Consider the following 23,288-nt stretch of genomic DNA (forward strand, 5'->3'; position numbering starts at 1 on the left):
TTTATTTGAAGAATTGCACAATCTATATATATATCACTTTTATGAATAAAATAATAACTGAATAGCACACTTATGAATATGTACAGTGAGCAGCAATGGGTAATATTACAATATCAACAATCTCTTTAATCACTTAGGAGTATGAATAGAAGAATAATGTAGCAGAGAATACTTTGTACGGTTCAAGGAAAGGCAATGATGGGAAAGAATGCAACACAGAAATAAACTTGATAGAATTTCAATCAAAAAACAATATAATCACTTTTTTCACGGGGACTACTCACTCCCCCCCACTATTATGCAATATGAAGAAGTAGAAATGCAGGCACACAGGTTTCAGGAATATTAATCAACAATGCAGTTCAATCCCAGTTCCCCCAGCAAGCTTAGAGAGAACAGGTATGATTTTAAAACAGGCAAAAATACTTTTGAATGTGATTGCAATGAAAGGGAAAATATGCCAAAATGATTTTAATTCACTAAAGGAGATTCAGGATAAGTGAGAGTTACTTTGGATAGGTTCAGGTCAACACTAGCAATGATTCCTGAATGATTATCAGATTGAAAACGAATTTCAGCAGTTGAAAACAAGAAACAGCTATTTTGACAAGTAGTGAAATGGAACTAAACTGCAATTCAGTGCAATTTATCTGTGTGCGTGAAATGGGATTATGGAAAAACTGTAATGAATTTGAATGTTGTTTTAGGTTTGCTGAAAAGCTTAGGATCTTAGCTTCAGAACGACAGTTACATTTCGGTTCTAGGACGTGTGGTTCAAAAGTTACAGAGGTTTTAATCAAGGTAGAGTTTTCAGAAACAAAGTCAAGATTTCAAAAATGACAGATGCGCTTTACAGATTAGGAATCAATATGGACTTATACTAAAGGCTATGAAACTACAAGATACCCAACGGGACAACCACTAGAAACAGGGCGCTTTCCGCTCTGGTTGTTGTGCGTCAAGACACTTGAAAAATATCAGCGCATAAATTATTATCGCTACAAATTATCAAGAATTATGTGGAGGAGAGAAGAATTAAGGATAGACAACAGAGGTTCTGTAATGCAGTTCTGGACAGATTGAAATGGATGGAATAGTATTACTTTAAACTAAGAGATTGGTTATGTACAGTTCTAGACTGCATACTCACTCCTATAGCTTTGGAATGGAGTGGGCCCCGTCAAAGTTCTGGTCAAGGGTTTGGCTGGGGTTCTCTCGCCACCGGACAGGTTCTGGTCTCGGCACTGCACTGCGATCTGCGCGGTCTCTTGGACTGGATCTGACTGGTTCTGGATACAGCTCTGCTTTCTGGGTCTGGATCTTGGTTCTAGCACAGGGTTCTTGGCTAGAATAGCAAAAAAGCACAGCCCGGCTGTTGAATGTGAGAGCCCCTTGGAAGTTTAGGGGTTAGAATCAGGTTGCTAGGTTCTGCAGGCCTGCTGAGAAGGGTCCAGCTTTTGGTTAGGCCTCTCTGCTTCAAAGTTCTAGAGTTGGTTCTAGAGTTTGGTTCTGGATCTATGTCTGGAGCTCTGTCTGGATCTACTTGCAGGGTGCTTCGCCAAAAAATCAGTTGAGTAGTGGAAAAGTATGTGCCCTGACTGTCCTCAGCAGTCCCTATTTATGAATTTCCAAAGTTGGTGGGGAGGCTGATTCTACAATGCCCAACCCTCTAAGGATCTGATAGGTCAGAGGATTCCCTGTCCCCTGATTGGAGAAAGGATCAGCGTGTCATCCTGTGTCATCTTTATGGTTTAGGGGAAAACCCTCCCCTTTACCTTTGTACAGAGTATCTTATTTTTACTAAAACACATATTTAAAATATACACAATTTGTTAATACTACATAAATCACATGACAGATTAACTAAGGCACATTTCTGTTCAACTCTGATCTTCCTAAGAGCTTTGGTTCAGAAATGACCACTTTTTGCGCTTTTGGTGGGTTTCTCAATATTATTTCTGCACCAATTTTTAGACATGCATGCACACCCCAGCTGAGCACAATTCTGCAATTTTTCCGGTTCCTGGCATAGGCACAGTAGCTACAATATGAATAATTCCAGGGTTCTGTCTCTGAATTTTTCATTTTAACAATCTCAAAGTTTCACATTTTTGTCAGTTCGGTACAATATTTTATAAGCATGTTTCTAAAACATACATTTGCTGTGCTTTCTGAATCCACACAATGGTTTGTCTTCGCCTCCAAGGTCTGGGCTGGCTCAGAGGTCACATGTCTCTCCTTCTTGCCAGCAGTTTGTGGTCAGTCACACCCGAATTAGCATTTTCTATTCAGCCCATGGATTCCTTTGTCTGCACTGAGAGCAACAGGCCAGGGTGCCACTCCCAGTTCCTTTTGACACCAGCCTGTCAATCTCTTAGCCAAGGGCAGGGAGAAGTCTCCTTTGTCCAGGGAGTAGGTGTGGAATTCGTTTGAACACAGTGTGGGAAACTTTAACTCTTAACCCAATGTCTAAAAATTGTCTTTTCTTATAATTTAACTCACATTTTTAACAAATATATTAAACAATTTTTTGCTTCAAGCCTTTTCAGAATATGGTTTTAAATTGTATCCACCTCTTAGGCTTCTGATAGCATGTCTTTCTTTGGCATAGTTTGAGTTCCTGTTCAACTTTACCCAAAATCGTTTTAAAACGCCGGCTTCTGGTAGAGGTGAGTAACGGTATTACACCCATTTTTGACAGATTTCTTCCAGCAAGCAATCCTCAAAAGTATACTTTGTTCAGATATAGATACACTTCTGTGGACCTTATATTTATGTAGATTCCAGAAGGAGAATAATGTTGACCACCCAACAAGGAGGTTGGATCTTTTTGGGTGGTTTGTAAGCCATGATTTCTACAAATTTGACACCAAATAAAAACGGATTTTTGAAACCAGCTCTGTTTCTTTTGCAATGATTTTGCTCTGTGAGCAGCCAAATGATGGGTTTTGGCAGTGGTCTCCTGTGTTCCCACTGACATAGGCAAAAGTAGATGGTGGCCTATTTTTCAAGTTTTCACTGCGCACTTTCTGGTGATTTCTGGCAAGCAGCATGCTTTCCGGCTGCCATTATGATGTTTCTGCTGCCAGCAATGCACAGTGATGTTGCAGGGCTTGGATTAGTGGGTTAAGACATCCCACAAGAGATATTGTCCCATTTTGAGACACAACTGCAAGTTGTCATTTTTGATACACGACTATTCATTTGCTTTGCTATAACGGCACACATTATAAAGGATTTTCCAAGATGGCCACTCAGTTTCATCTGAATGGTCAAATCTGTGCCGGTAGAGGTAGGACTACTATTTATTTGACACCTGTAGTCCGTTCTCGTACCTTTGGTAGAGAGAATCATTACGAGTCGGCGTGCGGTCAAAAATTATGTAAATAGAACACAAGGTGAGTGCTCGCTTTGGCTGGCGTCAACTACAAGCTATTTTTATATGTAGAAGTCACGATGGGTTCAGTTCACAAGTTCAATTACTGGTACCTGTGGTTTACAGCATTTTTGGCCAGTGGGACAGCACTTAGTTTATGAAATTTTGAATGCTCATAACTATGCATAACCTACATAGGAACCAATGACACGTTGCGGTTTAGATACTGTGCACAACTAATGCTAAATGATAGCTTAGCATTACTGGCGAGAAAACGGGGATCAATAGATTCAATATAGCAACCTATTCCAACAGGTGTTTACAGATGAGGAGAACATTTTGGAACATGATGCATGCTAATTAGGATCTTTATTCAAACCAGTGACAATCACATAGTAATCTATTCAAATGATACACCATGTTTTAATAGAATATAGAGAACAAACTTGACTGAGCCTGAATTGGTGAGTGATAGTTCGCATTTTGTTTACATTTTGTAGCTATGATTAAGCTAAAGTGAGAGCGAGTCTTGAGGAAAAGAACAATCACGAACACTGATGGATGTGGAGCAATCCAGACGTATGGACATCAGGAGACCAAACAGTAAGTAAGTATCATCCAATGTGCTAATAGTTATGGTATATTGTAGACATGAACAAGATTCTAAGGGACCAGACTGTGAGAGTGACAAGATGTCTGGTTCCATTCTTTGTAGGGTTGACTGAATTAGGATACTCGACTATGACGATTGATGACTTTACATGTCGACACTTGTGTGTGTACGCTGAATTTCATGAGATCAAAATGTTTGGATAGAGTTTCACCTGTGATGACCAAGGTGTAAGTATACCAATTGGAGATAATACCACATAATACATCTAGTTACATTGTGGTGTTCATAATAATAGTCACCCCATAAACTTTTCCTTCTCGTCTTTTGTTTTCTGTGACACAGTTTCAGCCAAATGAGGAAATTGATATTCCTTCCAACTAGCCTTGATTGATTATTTGATTGTTAATCGGGTATGTGTGAATTTCACCTTTCTCTCTTACTCGGTCTGAATTTGTCTCGACATACACGTGATTTATTAACTGTGTCACGTCAGTAGTTTGAACTATGATTTATACTAGTTCATTAATCATGTGCATCTTCATGTGTAGGTGAACTCAAGGAACACAATTCTACCACTGAATATTTGTTATGCAGCTCATACCAGCAAAACCACCAACATTATAATACCCCTGAAGAATTTCCAATCAGTAAAAGACTTTGGTTTAATGGAAAGAAACTTGTTGGGATCTTATGGGTCTTGTTTAGATTAATCAGGGTATACTTTGCTAGTTAGGTAGTTATTACATTTAACAGTTTATTAGCTTTGTTATCTTGTTTTTGTCTCATTTAATTGTGGGAAGTCAGCAATCATGTGTATTGTTATTATTCATGTCATATTTGTTTCTTATTTTGTACACTTGTTTAGGTGTGATTAGTTTACATGCATTTTGTTGGGGGTGGTTTTGTCTGGTGTGTTTCACTCACTAAATATAATTTAGAGTTTTTTGAGTTTTTCTACTGTTCAAATATGAGATACTGATTTTTGTTACATATATTTTTTAAACAGTATTATTGTATCAATATCATGTGTAATGTTTTATATTGATTTTTAGTATTCCATTCATGGATTTTAGAACAATATAATTATGAGTTCTGAGAATATGAGAGACTGGATGCAAATTGAATTTTTTGTTGTATAAAATAATTTGTTCTTGTCTAAAAAAAGATTTTTCATCTAAAATATCTTTCTTGTCTGACTATTGTAATAGTGGTGGATGGTTTGTTCTCCTTGCATTCCCTACACATATGCACTCCACCCCGGTCCTTCTTTTTGTTTTTATGATTATTGAATTAACCAGGTGTGACCAGGGTTGAAAATACCTGGTGTCCCCATGTTCTCTTGTGTTTTGATAGTTCTGTGACCAAGCATAGTTGCAGGCCTGCTTTCATTTAACTTTCATCTGTATGCACTGCCACCACACAGAACGTAGACAATAGAATAGGGGGAATCCATGATGTCTTTGATATTTAATTAGGTTGCACATGGCAGTAGGAAGGTGTTGCCTTCCCCCTTCCTGAGATGCTTTGCTGTACCTGTGGATTTCACATTCCAGCTAAATGCGACAGGAAGGACTGCGTCTGTAGGCAGTGTCCCCCCGGTGTACACTTGACTGTGTGTTTGTTGTGCAGTAAGCATAGGAAAATGTGTGCTGATTAGCCCCACACATTTTCTGAGGTTGATCTCCCATCCTATTTCTTACAAAATGCAAAGAAATCCCAGTCAAGTGCACAGTCCCCGTGCGGATGGTCGAATTCCTCACAAAGGGTTATATTGGTCTTGTGACAATCCTACCATGCAAGTGCATGACAAGCTGATAAGTGCAAGTGGGAGGGAGGTAGAGGGAGAAGTGCAGGAGTGGGGTACCCCCACGGTTGGGGGCGGGCAAATGCTGGTCAGGCCTAGGCGGCAAGTGCCAGGGGAAAGAGGCGGGAGCAGAGGAAGAGTGCAGTTGACCACAAGGACTAAGTAGGGATAGTCTGGTAAAGTGAGCCCATGAGCAAGTGCTGGAAAAGGATGCTGGGGGGCTCTGGTGGGTGTGTGGTCTGGTCCCTGTAAAGCAGTATTTATATTTGTTATGTTATGTTAATTGCACTTATAAGCAGACGTACACCCGAGGGCATCATGGTGCTGAGAGGGAGGATGGGAAAGGTGAAAAATCCAGGGCGTCATTTTTAAAAGAGCATCGTTTCAGGTTCCACCGAACTGTGAGGTGGTCAGTAGTCTCTCAGAGGGGGAGGGGCAGGTTGTTTCATCCTTTTGCGGCGCCACAGAAAAGGCATGGCCACCTTTGCAGACAAATCTGAAACGAGGCACCACGACCTAACAGGCCGCATGTGAATGGAGAACGCGGGTAGGGAAGTAGCGGGGAAATTTGGCTTGCATGTACTCGGCTCCAATGCCATAGAAGGCCCTATGCACAATACACATGGATTTAAACATAATCCGCCGAGCAACGGGAGCCAATGCATTTGCCTCAGCAGTGGGGCAGATGATAGATCTAGCCGCAACATTTTGAAGCAATTGCAGCCGCCTCGTCAAGTAACCAGGTTGAGTCAAATAGAGTGAATTGCAGTAGTCCAGAACACTCATAACCAATGCAGCCACCACTGGTGCCTGATTTTCTGCCGGAATCAAAGGAAGAACCCTTTTGGAGAATCCGAAGTTTAAAGTGGCCGGATTTACATAGCACACCTACCTGTTCGTCCATGGTCAGAGTGGGCGAGATCCGGATACCAAGATTCCATACAGATGAGACTGGTGTGGGAAGGGGACCGAGGGCCAGGGGCCAAAAATCATTAGTCCAGAATAGTTGTGGACTGGGAGTGCCCACAAGGACTTCGGATTTACTTCCATTATGTTTCAACCAGTTCTGCAACATCCATATTCCCAGCTCCTCAAGGCAGCATCTGAGACGGGAAGCCGTATCAGATTTAGTTAAATCAAGGCGGACTAGAATCTGGGTGTCGTCCGCATAAGAGTAAAAGCGGAACCTGTGTGATGCAATGAGAAGCAGGATATATTAATTTAGATATTATATAGGATAGGGGATGTGCTCTTATGTGTTGGAATAGGAATAGTTGGGAGCAAATGTTCTGGAAGTTCTTAATGGGAGTTGAGGTTCGAGGAGAGGTGGTTGATGATGGAGGGAGCACAGCAGAGTGCGTTCCACAGGAAGAGCTGGTGGAATGGTCTCTGCAGGGTGATAAGAACGTTTGCTTAATAAAGAAGTGAAAAGAACCAACGTGTGACGGTCCCTCGCTTCAATATGCATATCATTTGCACTCGACAGGTTCAATAGGGCACAACGAGACCATTATTGGGGCTTTAACAAAATCACAAACCGATGAAAATCTATCTACCCATTGTTGTCCCATAGTTTTCTAGATCCCATTTTGACCTCCCCCGCACCTCTTTCTACAGTGGTAATACTAAGCGCTGCACTCTTGCAGCCTCCTGCAATGTTCAAGTGTCTGTCTGCGGCCAGCCTTGGGCACGACGAATCCTTCTCGCCATGTCTGAACAGCCGTGTACAGTCTCAGAGGCAGCAGGCAACTCTCGGGGCAACGTGGCGGGACGCATCCCGCACACACGCCTTCACAGCCACACACACTAACTCCACGGGTGCCTGCTCCTTGCTTAATCCGAAGTCATGTGTTCAGAATGCTTGCTCGCAGCACTGCAGACAGCCATTCCGCGCATGTTTAATTCTAATACTAAACTTACAATTGAAAAATTATGGCAGCGAAGGCCCGGCCCACACCAAAGTTAGAATCGAGGATGACAGTGATGACTGCTAGACGATACTGAAATTCGCCAAAGCAATGTTTGCAGGAATGAGCTTTAATATTTAGAAACCGTGTCAGGGTATTATCTAGCCCCAGGTAAAAGGTAGTATGTATGGCAGCCCCTGGAAGAAGCGTGCCAAACCCTGGGCTACTGTGGGAAAGAGGAGATCTCAAATGTTAGCGAAACACGTTTAATAACAGCTCCTTGACGAGGAAGCAAAGGACGTGCAATATGTGGGCCCTATGTTGATGGGTACCAGGGGTGGACTGGCCTATAGGGAACTCTGGATATTTCCCAGTAGGCTGCTACACCCTGGGCCTCTTTTCTGTGCTAACCTATTTTTTGTCCACGGTTTCTAATAGGAAAAGGGTTGGGCTTGCTGAAAATGTGTAACATGAAAACTTATTTCCAGGGCTTTTTTCGGTCCCCAGTCCATCCCTGATGGGTATCCAGCACTTTTCAGAGTGCTATTGCTGCAGGATGCCCCCTGCAGACCAGAAGTCATTGCGTCATCCAGCATTCAACAGGAAGTCAGGCGGAGGCAGAGCATCCGGTCCAAAACGTGTGGCTATCTTGTCTTGTAGTTCAACAGACGGAAGTGGAGTGGCCGAAAACTCCATCACAACAGATTTATAGAGTCCAGTGGCTCAGCTATCTTTGGGCATATTGGGCTTTAGGCCCACCCCCTCGACATTTTGGGTTACATTGACTTGACCTGGCTGACCTACAGAGCATACAGAATAGTCTCATTAGAAAGTGTAAGGAAGTTACATGCCTGCACGGAAGTATGTTTGTCCCTCCTCCACAGTATCTGATGTTACACGCTCCCAAAATATGAAGGGTTAACCGCCCCCCATCGCCCGACGAAAATGTGGTCTAGTTGCACCCCTGAAGGCTGCATGCCTAGGGTGGGCCTGGGATATGCGAGGAGAGGCTAGCAACAGGCTTCAGTCCACTCCAATCACATTGCTCCAATTCCGCTGTGCCGCCCTCACCTTGGAAAGCAAGACTATTAGCCAGTTGAAAAAAAAGAGATACGTGATCGATTCCTGACCCTTGTTAATAGACACCTTCGGAGGCATTATCCTTTGGCGAACAGGTGACAGGACTAGACTTTCATCAGTCTCTTTGGACCAGACAACAGAGGACTCTGGGAGTGGGGAATACTCGAGCAAACTTCATCCGGGACAGCCAGGAGCCAGGCAGTGACCATGAATGAAGGCGGAGAAGCCGGTGACCATGAATGAAGACTGAGATGGGACACTGCCTTTGTCAGCAACCTGCAGGGTGAGAGGGGGGGAGGGGATCTTGCAAGCAAACCATCCTCTGCATGTGGGATTCTAATGGGAGGTGGACCAATTACCTCTAACTCCCATAGGCAAGGTGGAGCTACTCAGGTAAGGCAGGTCATCATATATGACCACGCCTACAGGTGCAGTCCTTTCTGCTAACACACTGGTTTCTGAGGGGCAGTGGCTGAGTGGTCACTGGCATATTAATTCCTCAGCATATCAGGGGCACAATTCTCCTGGCACAATATTTGGCTGTCATTATCTTCATGGCATTATGCCGTGATGGTCTGTGATGACTAAAAACTTTGTATGGATTCCAGTACACAGATTGTCCCTTTGCTGCTACATGTTACCGTCCCAGACTGAAGGAGCATAGACATATATGCAGAGATCATTTAAATGCATGAGCATATTCCAAATAGAAGTGATGGAGATAAGCAAGGGAGCTCAATTAAAGTAGACCCAAGCAGGGACAATAGTGTTTATTACGTATGTATTTAGGTTATCGGGTGCTGCCTGTGCCTTTCAGCCACTTCAAAGCAATGTTTGCCAGGAGGACTGTATGAGGCTGGACGTCAGGCCTCCTGGCGACCGTCCAAAGGCTTGTGGTTCTGGAAGGTGAACATGAGCGACTAGCTGAGTCCTCTCCATCATGTGGAGGCCTGGAGGCCGGTCCCACAGCAATGAGCTATGGTGGCTCTGTCCTAGTTCGGTCCGCTAGTGGTAAAGGCTTTCCTATACGATGAAACTAGGAGAACTTAGACAATAACACTGCCTAAAACCTTTACACTTTCAGTCCCGGTTGATAGGACCACTCTGCATTCCCGGGAGTGGCATGCAAGCTCTGGTGGGCGGTACAAGGTCCTGTTGGCCTATGGCAATGCCCAGGAGAGGGTAGTGCAACGCCCATGCTGGTTTACTTCATGAATGCCCACATATAGCAGGTTACTACAGACTGGTAAACTGGATAGAATTGGACACCAAGCAATGCGTTTTTGGTAGTCAACAGCCCATGCTCCAAAGAACCCAGTCTATAGGGAGGTATCCTTACTTTAGGGCCCAGGAAGCCATGTACTAGTAGTTATTTATATGGCGTCTTTTCCCATGTGTAGGTCCTTAAGGCGCTTGTGGTGGGTTCACCTTCTGGGACTGAAGTCCAGGTATGAGGAAATTCTCAGAAAAGGCTTAGAATGCATGTGTGCAGTTGGCCAAGATTAGGAATTGGGTGGGCTGGAGAGGCTCCAGTAAGCAACCCAAGAGGTCAGGCACGTACGTGGGTGCCGAGGGAGATCACAAGAGTGTGCTAGTGCAAGAGACTCGTTATGTGTCCAGCTAGACCGAATTTTGTGGTAGGTTGTCACTGTATTCTAATGGCAGAGGTGTTGAGGCAAGTCTGATGGGAGGAGGCGAATAAATAAGTGTCCTGCTAGACCAAATGTGTCATAGTCATGGCTGCATTCTAATGTGCGTGGATGGAGAGTGATGCCTGCGGCAGATGTCCACCGAAGTGGTGCGTTATCTGTACTTTAAGCTCAGATGGAGCTTATCTTTGATCTCGCTGTGTGATCAGATCGTCTGTGTGAAACGAGAAGGTACCCTCATATGCTCTTCTAGGCACTATGGACAGGCTACCTTCATGTGTCAGTGTCAAAGGACTGAAAGGGAGACAGGATTCCTAAAACAGCATACACCATTCAGACACCCACAAAAGGCACACACACAGGCACAAAGCAGCTTGAATTACCAGTGGTAGCCATCTCACAGCTAACTGTGTTATCAGGTTACTGAAGACACAAAAGCAAATAACACAATCAGAGTACTTCCTGGCTCGCAAGGTGAGCTAATATCCATAATCCACACATCCAGCCAGAATATCAGGGCGGATTACGAGATGGTGCGCCCCGAGAAAGCAGGGGGGAAGCTCAGCTGAACCTCTACAGCCTTAACTCCTCTCAAATGAGTGGATGCAGCGCCACCGACACCCACAGTGGGACTTCTATCTTATTAACAAGGCCCCTTTCAAAAGTAAATACCTTTATTTCGCAATCATTTAAAATGGAACATTAGGCTTGTTTTGCTAATTCATGTTCTTGTTTAGTAACTGCTTTATCGAACATGTATTCAACACTGAATATTAGGCTTTACCTTGTGAACAGACATTCTTTTAAAGTAATGCTTTTAGTTTACACTCATCTAGAATTGATTAGTTTGCTTTGCGTCCATGCAGTGTGAGCTGAAGGTATTTTGGGATTATGGACATTTTTAGTTTTGGCTATAGAAAGTGCTGAAAGCGCTGTCTATAAGCCCAAAATATTGCAAAATAGATGAGACATGAGGAGGGACAAACAACTAGTGGAGGTTTGGCCATTTACCCACTCACAGTGCACCCATCGATATGCTAGACCCTGTGAACATTCCCACCTACTGACTGTCCATCCCCATCCAAGAGACATCCCCCTGGGATCGCTTTGAGACCAGCTCTGTGCCTTCTGAAAGGTAATGGTTTAATTGCAGCTGTAAACCATCTGCTCATGTAACCAAGCTGACTTAACCAAGCATTCTTTAAACCACTAGATTTATATGCAGTATGTATATCCTTGCACCTGTTGCTTGTCGAGAATGCCTGTTAAAAACAAGCATTGACAAAGCCAATAGTTATTTCCTGTTTATAAGCATTAGATAGGCATTTGAGGGAATGCAAGGCGGCAAAGACCACTTGTAACAAGGACAGGGATTGGAGCCCTTAAAGCAAGCTTGTTTTCGTCCAATCAACAGTGCACGTTTGCCTATAAAAGAGGGGATCTCCTATTCCTTCTTTGATTGATTTCTGGACCATCCAGGATTCAAGGAAGAATGTGTGGACATTGGGAGACTTTTGGAAGAGTTGACATTGCCAAAGCTCTCTGCCATTGAGGCGAAGGAGTGTTCCATGTCTGCACAAAAGCCAAAGCTGTTGGCTTTGCCAGTGTTTGCTCGGCTTGAATCCATGCTCCCAGAGACCTCTTGAACGTATAGTCCTTTTCTTTTGTATTACTTTGAAACAAAGTTTTATCCCATGAAAGTGGTCTGTTAGTAATGAAATGCCCGATGCCCACACACGATCAGCTGACCTTGCCAACTGACCACTCCGCCATATTGTTTGTAGTGCAGTACTTATACATTCAATGATGGTACTTCATCCAATTTTGTCGCTGTTTCTTTACAATACGGTGTTCTTTATTTCAAATCATCACATGTCTTTTTGTTTGCAGCCCTTTAAAATGAGTGTTTTCCTTGCACCAGCCGTAATTAATGACTTCACATGGAGTCTGCTTTTGGACATAGTTTTACCAGAGACCCGGTTCTCAGGTGGGGCGCTAGGTGCCAAGGCTTTCACTCATGCTACTCGCACACTGTGTAACCTCGTGCGCCCACTTTGTACTCGTGTTTATATTGTACATATTGCTATGTATATACTTCCATTGCTAACGTGTACATTTTATATCTGTAACTAAGCTTCGCATATTCTTGTAAATGCTGCCCCTTGATACCCCCGGCTGTATCCGCGCATTATAATAATACTGTCCCTCATCTGCATTTGAAGTGCCATCTATTTCAGTTTCCTCCACATTTCATGTGTCTGCTGTCTTTCATTCAGTATAAAGCCCACCTAAACACTGTTCTGAGTTTTTAGATATTTTTGGATTGTTTTAATCTCACTTTTCTAATGACCATCATTTTAATGTTCTATTAGGACATTTAACTATTCCCAATGCTCCTACTTTCTATAAGTTTACTGTCGTTTTTAATATTTTGTTACCAATTTTTGAATTTTCACTGTAGTAAACCCTTTATTCAATTCAGGGGAAATCCTTTGTGTACATAATTCTCTTAAGAAGAATGTGCATTGGAAACATAGCGCGTATGCTGCAATCCTTGATTTGATTTGATTTCATTTGATATGGACTTTGTAGAGCACAACATACTCCCCAGGGCATCTTGGCGCTAAAGGACAAAACTGGGAGTCAACAGGTAAACCGAACATCAGAACAAATGTGTTTTAAGAGCTCTTCTAAAAAGCCGATGGTCCTCAATTACTCAAAGAGAAGGAGGGAGGGAATTCCACAGTCTGGTGGCCACAATAGATAACGCCCGGGCCCCTATCCGAATATACTGAGCCCGAGGAACAGCAACTAAGCTCAGCTGGGATGACCGTAGTCTATGGTCAGGTGCATATCGAACATATTACTGTTGAAGATACCCTGGTCCCTTACCATAGTATGCCCGGTGGACAAGGCAGATAGATTTAAAAGAAATCCACTTGCTAACTGAGAGCCATTGAAGGCAGCGAAGAATGGGAGTGACATGACAATAACGGGGTTCAGAGGTGGCCACAATGGCAGCTGGGTTTTGGAGGAGGGGAACTGACGTCGGTGAATCAAATAAGCTGGTTACTCCAAATACAGGGTGTTACAGTAATCTGAGTAGACAGCACCAAGGATGCAATCACCGGATCCCGGAACTGCTCAGGTATAAAAGGAAAGACCTTCCTCAAGATTTTTAGCTGCAAGTGGCCCTGTTGACATACCGCCCCAATCAGTTTATCAGCAGAGAGAGTGGCTGATAGCTTACAGGAAAGGAACCAAGAGAAGAGGGCCAGAACAGAGGGGTCCAAAGAGCAGTGGCAGAGGGAGGGCCAACCACCAACACCACCGTTTTTCTACCATTCAGCATAAGCCAATTGCAACTCATCCAATCCTCCACGGCTGCCAGACATGCCCTAAAATGAGATGCCATTCCCTCGGAGAAGAGAATGAGGTGCATAATGATTTGAGTATCATCGGCGTTGGAATAACAAAGGAAGCCGTGGGAGTAATGAGTTTGGCCAGAGGCTGAATGTAGATGTTAAACAAAATAGGTGAGATGGCAGACCCTTGGGGGGACACCACAGGTAAGAGGGACACGTGCAGATCGGCAGGCAGGGAGAGAAAGAGACTGAGTCCAGTCGGAAAGAAATGAACCAAACCAGTCCAGAACAGTGCCATCAATGCCTGCCAAGGCGAGGCGCTTCAACGGGACTGAGTGATTGTCCATACGAAAGGCGGCAGAGAGATCAAGTAGAATGAGAGCTCCCAAGCTGCCCTGATCCTGGAGGCACCTAAGGTCATCCTCAATGGCGACAAGCACTTCCCCTGCCCCGTGCCCATGACAAAAGCAAGATTGAGAGACATCAAAGAACGAGGAGCTTTCCAAAATAGAGCAATGATACCGGACCACTAGGGATTCAAGAAGTTTGGCAAGAAAAGATGCGAGATGAGCCAGAAATTAAGCTAAAATAGCAGGATACAGCAAACGTTTTTTCAGGAGAGGAATGACCAACGCCTTTTTAAGACTAGCAGGGATAGTGCCTGTGCTTAAAGAATGATTAATGGCTTGAGTGATAAAAGGTGCAATCGAAGGCACAATGTCCTTCAACACATGAAGAGGGATTGCATCGGGAGGACGGGGGCGGGGGGAGCAGACCTAATCTTGGTTGCAGCTGTCATAATGTCTTGATCAGAGAAAGTAGAGAAGGAGGACCACTGATCGCCCAACTCCGGCACGAGAGAGGTACAAAGTGGCTGCATAAGCTGCACGTCAGAGGAACCTAACTGTTTCCAAATGGTGTCAATTGCTCTACAGCTCTTTAAGCTGATTAAGATAGTCCTCAATTTGTGAAGAAAAGTAAACACATTTAGCTTCAAGAACAGCCTTTAAGTATGTAGAGGATGCCTGCCACAGGAAAAGCCTATCTTGGGAACTATAGATGGACCACCATCTCAGCTCAACTTGTCTTTTCCTCGGGCGAAGCGCTCAAAAAGAGACATTAAACAAAGGCTCTCACCTACAGACTCTAGAATTAGAGCACTTAAGAGGGGCGAGAAGCTCAGCTGCGGCCAAACAGACCAGAGAAATACAATCCAGGTCTACTAGAGAACGGGCATGACAATGAATCAACAGTGAGGCAGCAATCTCATCGGGAGGGACAGTGCGCCACCTGCGGCGAGCTGCCACCGGGATATTAGGCCTTATCATGACCCACCAATGCCCTTGGACCCCAATACAGGAATTGATATCACAGCTATTTTACCCTCACATCTAAATCCTGAGGCTTTTTGAATCAGTATAAAATCTTCAATGTTACAAATATTTGTATGTTAGCGTGAGGGTTGTGAACAAAAAATTAAATGAGCTCCAAGCCAAGTGTGCATTCTGTACCTAGTGAATCATGAATATTTGTATAATATAAAGATCTGCCATGTTCTCAAAATTCTCTTTGGTTCTATGCTGGAACCCTCAATGGTGCTGTTTGTTCCCATCCCTTTACCCATTGGGGTATTTTGAGACAGTACAATTGAAGGGTACCAGACTGTCCATCTTAGAATGATAACCTTCTATCAGAAACACATGTATACAGTTACTCTAGCTTTCGAAAATGTGCTATGCTCAATAAGAGAAGTGAAACATTCTTATTAGAACTACAGGGTATACTGGAAATAAACAGTGTACAGTTATAAAAAGAGCATGTTTACAAGATTACTACAATTATAGCTGCCTTTGGAACCGTCCTCCCCCTCCAAGATGTCTGTTTTTATAACTTTGGCAGTGCAGCTGTCATAAAAGGCTGGGGAGGCTCTTGCAAATACGTACCTGTCTATGTGATTCTCACCCACATAGTAGGAGACTGAGTGAAAGAGAGAAACAGAATGAGAAAGAAAGAGAGAGGGGTGAGGAGAGTGCTTCATTGGTGTATGATATGCTTTCTTTCATTCTTTAGTCCCTCCCAACCCGAGTCATCTTTTACAGTGGATTGGTCAGACCGCTTTGTAATCCCATCCAAACTAAAGGCTACACATAATGTTTTAAAATGGTTACGCAAAAATACACAGAATTGCGAGAAATTCCTATATGCAACTATACTCATCTTTGTTACACAAAACTGTTGTTTATGCCTCTTTCTATTCTTAATGAAGATAATGTGATCCTGAATTACAAACAGAACCCTGTTCACTTAGTGCATCGAGTGGCACAGCTAACTTTGAAAAACGCAAAGAAAACAAGCTCTCCCATGGTACTCCCACTGTCTGGAGCAAATCAAATGTAGATTGCGTAAACCTGAGAAAGTGTGGCACATTCACCCAACAGAATCATCTCTTTTAGAGCTTTGCTCTGCATGTCTTCAACAGAAGGCATTAGTCCTGGAAGCCGCATCCACTTATCCTGCATCGAAAATGATCTCTGCTTCTATGCAATCGAAAAACTCTCTTTGAAACTGTGTGTCAGTTTCTTAATCCATTCCCTCCTCTGATGATGATCTCTTCTCTAGAAAAATGGATATCAATCAATTCCAATTCTTTGTTTTCTGAAGAAAAGGAATGACATTCAGAAGGAACTTGCCAACACATCTCAACCCATTGCGAATCCTCTGATAAAAAACACTCCTATTTTGATATTTGCATGTGTATAAATTCGGTCCTCTGAGAAGCCTAACGCATGTGCAGATGATCCCATTCCCAGACATTTTGGAGTCTTAGACAGTGGGTAAGTCCCTTTTGCTCTTTTTCCATTTTTTCCACTTATGAAGCTTCCTTTTTGAGTAACTGGTCTTGAAGCAGCGCCTTGATGCCTCTAGGGCTTAGGCGCTTTACAAATGCATAAATAAATAAATAAATAAACAAACAAATAAATACATTTCATTTTTTTAATTCCTTTTAGCACTTCTTGCCTGTTTTTCCTGCCTGCTGAAAACCCAGATTGCTGCACCATTACATTCTGCATTTCTCTATCTTTGCTTTCCAGCAGTGAATTGTTATAGTCTGTGTCTTTTCTTTTTATTTTGGACAGTTTTACTTGCTTTTTGGTTTACTTCTGGATCACATTAACACCCCTTATGTGAGAATAGCCTTCCCTTTGCCGACATTACCACGTGTGCCTGTTTTACTATCATGATTGGGACCACCGTTGGTATTTATAAGAGTGGCATTGGGTAGGCTGAAGCAGAAGACATTAAATCTTCCTTTTTGCCTGTGTACCTGCTCCCAAACTGCTCTCAGGTAATCCAGTTATGTATTGAGAAAGTTCTCCACATTTAGTTCCCCCTGGAAAAAACCATAAGGAATATTTTCATCAGCTCCTGCCAGTTGTAACACAAATCTGCTTTTTCACTGTCCGGCAGGCTCTCTTCCTTCACTGCTTCCCCACAAAATGTCATTTCTTCCTAAGGGTTTGACTTTAAATGACACAGCCTTTTGGGATTTGACAGACCCTATGTTAGGTTATCTTCACTTACTCAAAACCAGTAGGATCCTCCTCTTTGCTTCGATTGGCCCAATCTATTTTAACGGGATGAATTAACTGTGAAGGAGCACTCCCCACAGAAGTTATGATCAAACTGGACTGAAATATGTCTTTCCCTTATAATTTCCTGCATGGCTGAGTGCCATTGATAAGAAATATATAATCCGAATTGCATGCAAATTCTGAATTCATAGAAATTCTTCACTGCGTTTATAACAGTCATTAAACTAGGCAAATGCATTAATAATTCATACCTTTTAAGATATCCTTTTAATATGTATGTTCCTGGGGATGCTTTGTTGAATTCAGATCTATATTTCTTTTTCAAATTGGTCAATTGGCTTGTAGAAATATTTGTGTGTTTTAATATTGGCACGCGCACGTGCAGATGTAACACGCCAATTTCACACTCGCATTTATGCAATTCTACCTGACAATTCTGGGCACACCACTGACAGTGATGTAGTAAAACATAGAAATGTATTGAAAAGATTCATGTAACTTCATCCAACTTGGTCTCCAGCTTTACATCTTGGAGATCAACACCATGCTATGGGAAAACCAAGCGGAGAATCAACCAACTTAAAACCAAATTACCTGCCTATATGAATCTATTACCAGTCCATATGAGCTTGCATTCTTAATTCAAAGAATATTCCTATACATGTATTGTATTCTAAAAGATACTAGGCATTCCAAACATGTCTATTCTCCCTTCTGTCTAAATATCAACAAATGCTTCAGATATAACATTTAGACATAAAACAAGTGCGTTAAAAACATAAGACTTTCTCCAGTATCAAGACCAGAATGGTATAATAGAAAAGTCCCCTATATGTTCAACTGAACTCCCTTATACACTTCTGAGGTCATGGATATATAGGCAGTGTGGGACCTATATATGTAGCTTGTGGCAAACATAGATTGGATCCTATAGGTTTAAATTAAAAAAAATGTTCTCATTGATTTATGTATCCTGTTGTGGACCTACATGCATACTACGTTCTTAATACAATTGGGTGCAGCTTTCTCTAAACATGTATAAATGACCTCTACTATAAAATGAGTGTTTTACTTTCACTCACATACTGCATGACCTCCAGGACATACATAGAATTTCTTAATAGTCATGAAGTTTTATCACACACTTCCTACATAAGTAAAAGTACTCCTTTACTTTTCTTGCAGATTATCTGTATTTTATTACTCCAATTCCAACATAAGGCACATTATTCAAAAAATGATTCATCGTATACAAATATCTTCACTTGTCTGAAGACATATAGCAAATTTCTCCAATAAAGTGTAAAAACACTGAAAAGGATAGTAAGAGAGACAGCTTCACCACATGTCTACCCTAGTGTACAAAAAATGGCAGCTAAATGGTGTATCTTTGCAAGAAACAGACAGATTTATATTCGTTAAAAGAACACAAATTTGTATGCGGTAGCAATTTCGGACATGTATTTCATATATCCATGCCGGTGCATCACTAACATGTTTCTGTCCTTGTGATAAACTTGTGTCATTCTTCAGGGATCGTTTAATTGTAAGTAACATTTGATCATAAGAGTAACATTTGACTATAGCAATGCACTTCTTTGATGCTTATATACAATGTTCAATGCACTTTTCTTATTACGGAATTCACATTCTTCTTGTGAAACTGGACATTCAGAAGTAGACCTCTCCACAATATCAGTCTTCCCACTATGCAAAGTCTAACCTCCGGTACATCACTCCCCAGGAATTGAATCGTACAAGACAAATATGCAGGTACTAATGATTACCTCCTACTATGTGCATTCTAGACATCAAGCACCCCACCCAACAAGAAAGACATACCTTCTGTCTTTATTTCTGCATCCCAGATGTTTTCATGTACTGGACGCTAATGGCACCACCACTCAATCCTTAATTCGCCCACCTAAAGTACAGAAACACATTATTTATATTTGTTTGTATTCATTTGTATTTATTGTTTACATAGCGCCTCATTCGAAGGCGCTTTACAGTTAACAAGAAGAACACATTAAACATGGAACAGTAGAAGCAATAACAGTAAACATGAATCAAACCAGAAAATCGGCATCTAGAACAATTTACATAAGAAAAGGGGAATGGAGAGGAAGGGGGTGGGGAAGGAGTGAAGAGGGAGAGAAAGTAGTGGATAAAGTGAAGAGTAGGAGAATTTAGAAGAGAAGGGAAAAGTTGAAGAGAACAAAAGGAAGGGTACTAGAGGGAGGGAAAGAAAGGTGAGAGGGGGAAGGAAGCCAGGGAGGGGAATGAAGAAGGAGAGATTTCAATAAGGAGCGGAAGGAGGAATAGGTAAGGGAAGAGCAGATAGAAAAAGGTAGGGAGTTCCAATTTAAGGGGGCAAGGATCTGAAAAGAGCAGAAACGAGAGGAGGCACAAGGGGAAGGGGGAACTGAGAGTAAGCAGAGATCAGCGGAACGAAGAGAGCGAGAGGGGGTGTAAAAGGAGAGAAGAGAGGAGAGGAAAGGAGGAACAAAGTCGTAAAGTGATTTAAAGACAAGGTAAAGGAAGTGGAATTTAAGTTGGGAGTGGAAAGGAAGCCAACCTAAGTGAGAAAGGGAGTTGGAAATGGAGTCATGAGGGGAGAGAAGACAGAGGGTGCGGATGGCGGAGTGGTAAATGAATTTGAGAGGGGCAACATGGGAAGCAGGGAGACCTAAGAAGGGAGAAGAACAATAGAAAAGGCGAGAAAAAATGAGGGAGGAAATTAAGAGTTTAATAGCATGAAAGGTGAGAGAGGGAATGATTTTACGGATGTTAAAGAGATGGTAGCGACATGCCCGAGAGGTGAGGGAGATATGATGAGTAAAGGAGAGGGAAGAATCAAAGTAAAAGCCAAGATTGCGAGCCTGGTTAAAAATAGGAAGATTAGAAGGGAGAAATTGAAAACGTTGCTAACGGTGCCACTGCTTCTGTGACGATTGTGCCTACCAGGGCCGATGTGCACGGCAGGGTCAGACCTATTGGGCGCAGTGGCCCCAGCCCTCAGACTCCTAGTGTGGCGGTCCGGAAACAACAGTGCCGGTAAGGTTACCAGCACCCATGTTTCCAGACCGCCACACTTGTAATGAGCCCCATAGTCTCTCAACTTCCAACTAGTGGACCATATCCAGAAAAACGTGTAGTAAAAAGCTTCCACACCAGGTATGCAGCATTAGTAATAATTCTGGATTGACCACCCACACTTGAAGCCAGAATTGATCTGCAGCAAAATCAGAACACTGACAAACACATTTCGAATAATGAAGCTTGTATATATCTATTAGCAGTGGGCATTTTACAGGAAGGTGCCTAGTAGTTTCTAGTGACCTCTTACACATCCTACATTTCTGCTCCTCTATGGCAATGTGTTCCCAGGGTCCCAAAACCATCTTAGATGGAAGCAGGCTAAATCCTAAATACATAATAAAATGACATAACCCCTGGTCAATAGTATACTTCATAACATTTGAAGGCTCAAGATGAGGACATGACTGGTTGGCGTATTCGTTCAAAGATGATTTCCCATGGAAATGATTTGCTTTTTTTTTGCTCTATCCCAGCAATTATCCCTATCAATCACAGTTCTTATGGCAATCACATCATTAGTGGAATCATCATCCCAGAGCCAGCCAATTTGGTTTTGGAAAGCCTCACAAGATCCTCTCAAATACTCCAGGGACAGACTGGAATGGAGTGAAAATTAACCTGGATCATTAAAGAGACCAAACCAAGCTCCATTCGTAATGCTTCAACTGGAGATGAGGCAATTCCAGGTTTCAGTGCCACAATTTCCCTTTTAAAGCATGTAGATCTCCAAACCGTACAGTATTGCTGGCACAATACTGGATGTATACACAGTCAGCAAACCTTCAATAGAGTAGCTTCCCTTTGTCTGGAAGAATGATTTAAGAACCCCAAACTTACTCAAGGCCTTAGGTGCAACCTAGAGTTGCAGTAACTTAGGCGATAGCGTAGCGGTACATAGGACACCCAGGTATACATATGACTCCACCTCCTTAATTCTCTGCTCGCTTATTTTCCACCTAAACGTATGCTTGCTACTTTTGCCACCTACGGACAAAATCTTAGTTTTAACTCCATTTATTTTCAGGTTGTTCTCTATGGTGTACCCGTGCAAAGCTGTTGATCCATGCTGAAGGCCTGTAGGTGTTTTATCAAATAGAACAATGTCATCTGCATATGTAAGCCACAGCATTGACACCATTGATAATTTTGGTAGATTTTAGGGAGAATTTTCATTTCTGTGCCAATTCCCTTTAACCTTAGAGACCCCCAGCACTTTTGCTGGACTCAGGGCTTTTTAATTCTGACTACTGCGTGAGTGGGACTTTTTTCTCACTCTCTCAGGTGTTTTTCTGACTAGGATTCTCTGTGTTTCTTACTGTTTTATGGAGTCTGGTAAACTCCATACACATCTGCTTTTTGCATTGTGACACACAGCACCTTTTGTGCATTGCCACTGAGAAGTCCCTTGTACTTCCCTTAATGTTTAACTACATTTTCTTGGGTGAACTATTGTTCCCAAGAATAGTATGATGACCCCTGTCTTACATACCCTTTCCTTTGTGGCTCCAGCACACACCACTCCATATGGAGTGCTGGGGGTTATATAGTAACTCTTTTAACCCATTCCTCATTTAATATTCTGTTACACTAACTCACTTGAATGGCAGGTGGTAGTGGTTTCTTTTAAACTACCTTGTGCCATGTATTTGCAGGCTGAAACCACAGCTGCGGTACAGCACCAAAGGGTGACCATTTTCCAAAATGGCCCGTCTTATTATTTTGCCATTTCTTCTCAGTTTGTTTCTTCTGGGCTTTTATTCTGTTGTTTGAATCAGGTTTCAGTTCTTTCTGTGTTTTTCCTTTAGCAGGCTTCAACCCTGAAGCCCACCCCCCAGGCTCCAGTGTGTCTGGAAAGGCAGGAAGTGAGGGAGGGTCCCAAAACCACAAGGTGATTGACAGCCTAGGGCTGTGAATGAATGGTAACTTGCATAAAAGCTTTTGGGACTAGAGGCAGAGCCGTCCACAGGAGGACAACATCCAAAGGACGAGATGAGAAGAGACACCAGCTGCACCCCCCATGACCACAAAGTGCCCGGTGAAGCCCTGCATCTGTGCTGACCCTGTTTCTGAATCGACTGGGAAGAAAGACCCGTAAGGATGACTTCCTCCCTTAGGGTGGTGGAAGCAACTAGCCTCAAGACAAAGGGCCTCATAAATTTGGCGGTAGCCTTGATGGCAAAACCGCCAGGCTGCTGCCAAACCTGCGAAAAAAATTCATAGGAGCTTAATGGGAATGGGGAGGTTGGATGCAACGGCACCATTGACAATGGTGCCGGTGCATCCGACATGCTTTGCTCGCGGGTGCTGCCGGTACAGCTCATACAACTCAACTCATAGTTTGCCGGTCCGGTAACTACAGTATAGGCAAGCTTACAGGTTCCATAGTACCTGGACCGGCAAACTTGTAATGAGGCCCAAACTCCATTTTGGCGCATTCTCCGAATTGTTGCGACTTTCCAAGACTGCAGAATCCAAATATCTGGGGTTCCTTGACCATCTGTGAGTGCATTGTCTTCCGAAGTGAGAATCCGGCCAAAACTCAAGAGCATCTAGAATGTCCTACAGAAGCAGGAAATCTGCATCTAGCGTACCCTCACCAGAGTACAGGACCGAGGGATCAAGTAACTTCTAATCAGAGCAGTTCATTCTACTTTGGAACTGAGAAAAAGTTACCAAAATCACAAAGGGATGCTGAATCCTAAGGAATCCATTGCTGCCGAGTCCCTATCTCGACTGCTGCCACAAGAGCCCACCAGACATCCTTCTTTTCATCACCACGTACAAGGACCAGGAACAAGT

The 23,288-nt window shown here is 42.9% G+C and overlaps 1 protein-coding gene across 3 annotated transcripts in view; it reads right to left on the reverse strand.

Annotated features, from left to right (window-relative positions):
- Positions 1–19,305, reverse strand: part of SHANK3 (SH3 and multiple ankyrin repeat domains 3) — a 3,072,962-nt gene extending 3,053,657 nt beyond the window's left edge. For all 3 annotated transcript variants that reach the window (XM_069629467.1, XM_069629466.1, XM_069629463.1), the window contains exon 1: positions 19,230–19,305. The gene's annotated coding sequence lies outside the window, so the exon portion shown is untranslated. The remainder of the gene's footprint in view (positions 1–19,229) is intronic.
- Positions 19,306–23,288: the final 3,983 nt, after the last annotated feature.

Source organism: Ambystoma mexicanum, chromosome 12 (genome assembly GCF_040938575.1).
Source record: "Ambystoma mexicanum isolate Mex_15411 chromosome 12, UKY_AmexF1_1, whole genome shotgun sequence".
Classification (NCBI taxonomy): Eukaryota; Metazoa; Chordata; class Amphibia; order Caudata; family Ambystomatidae; genus Ambystoma; species Ambystoma mexicanum.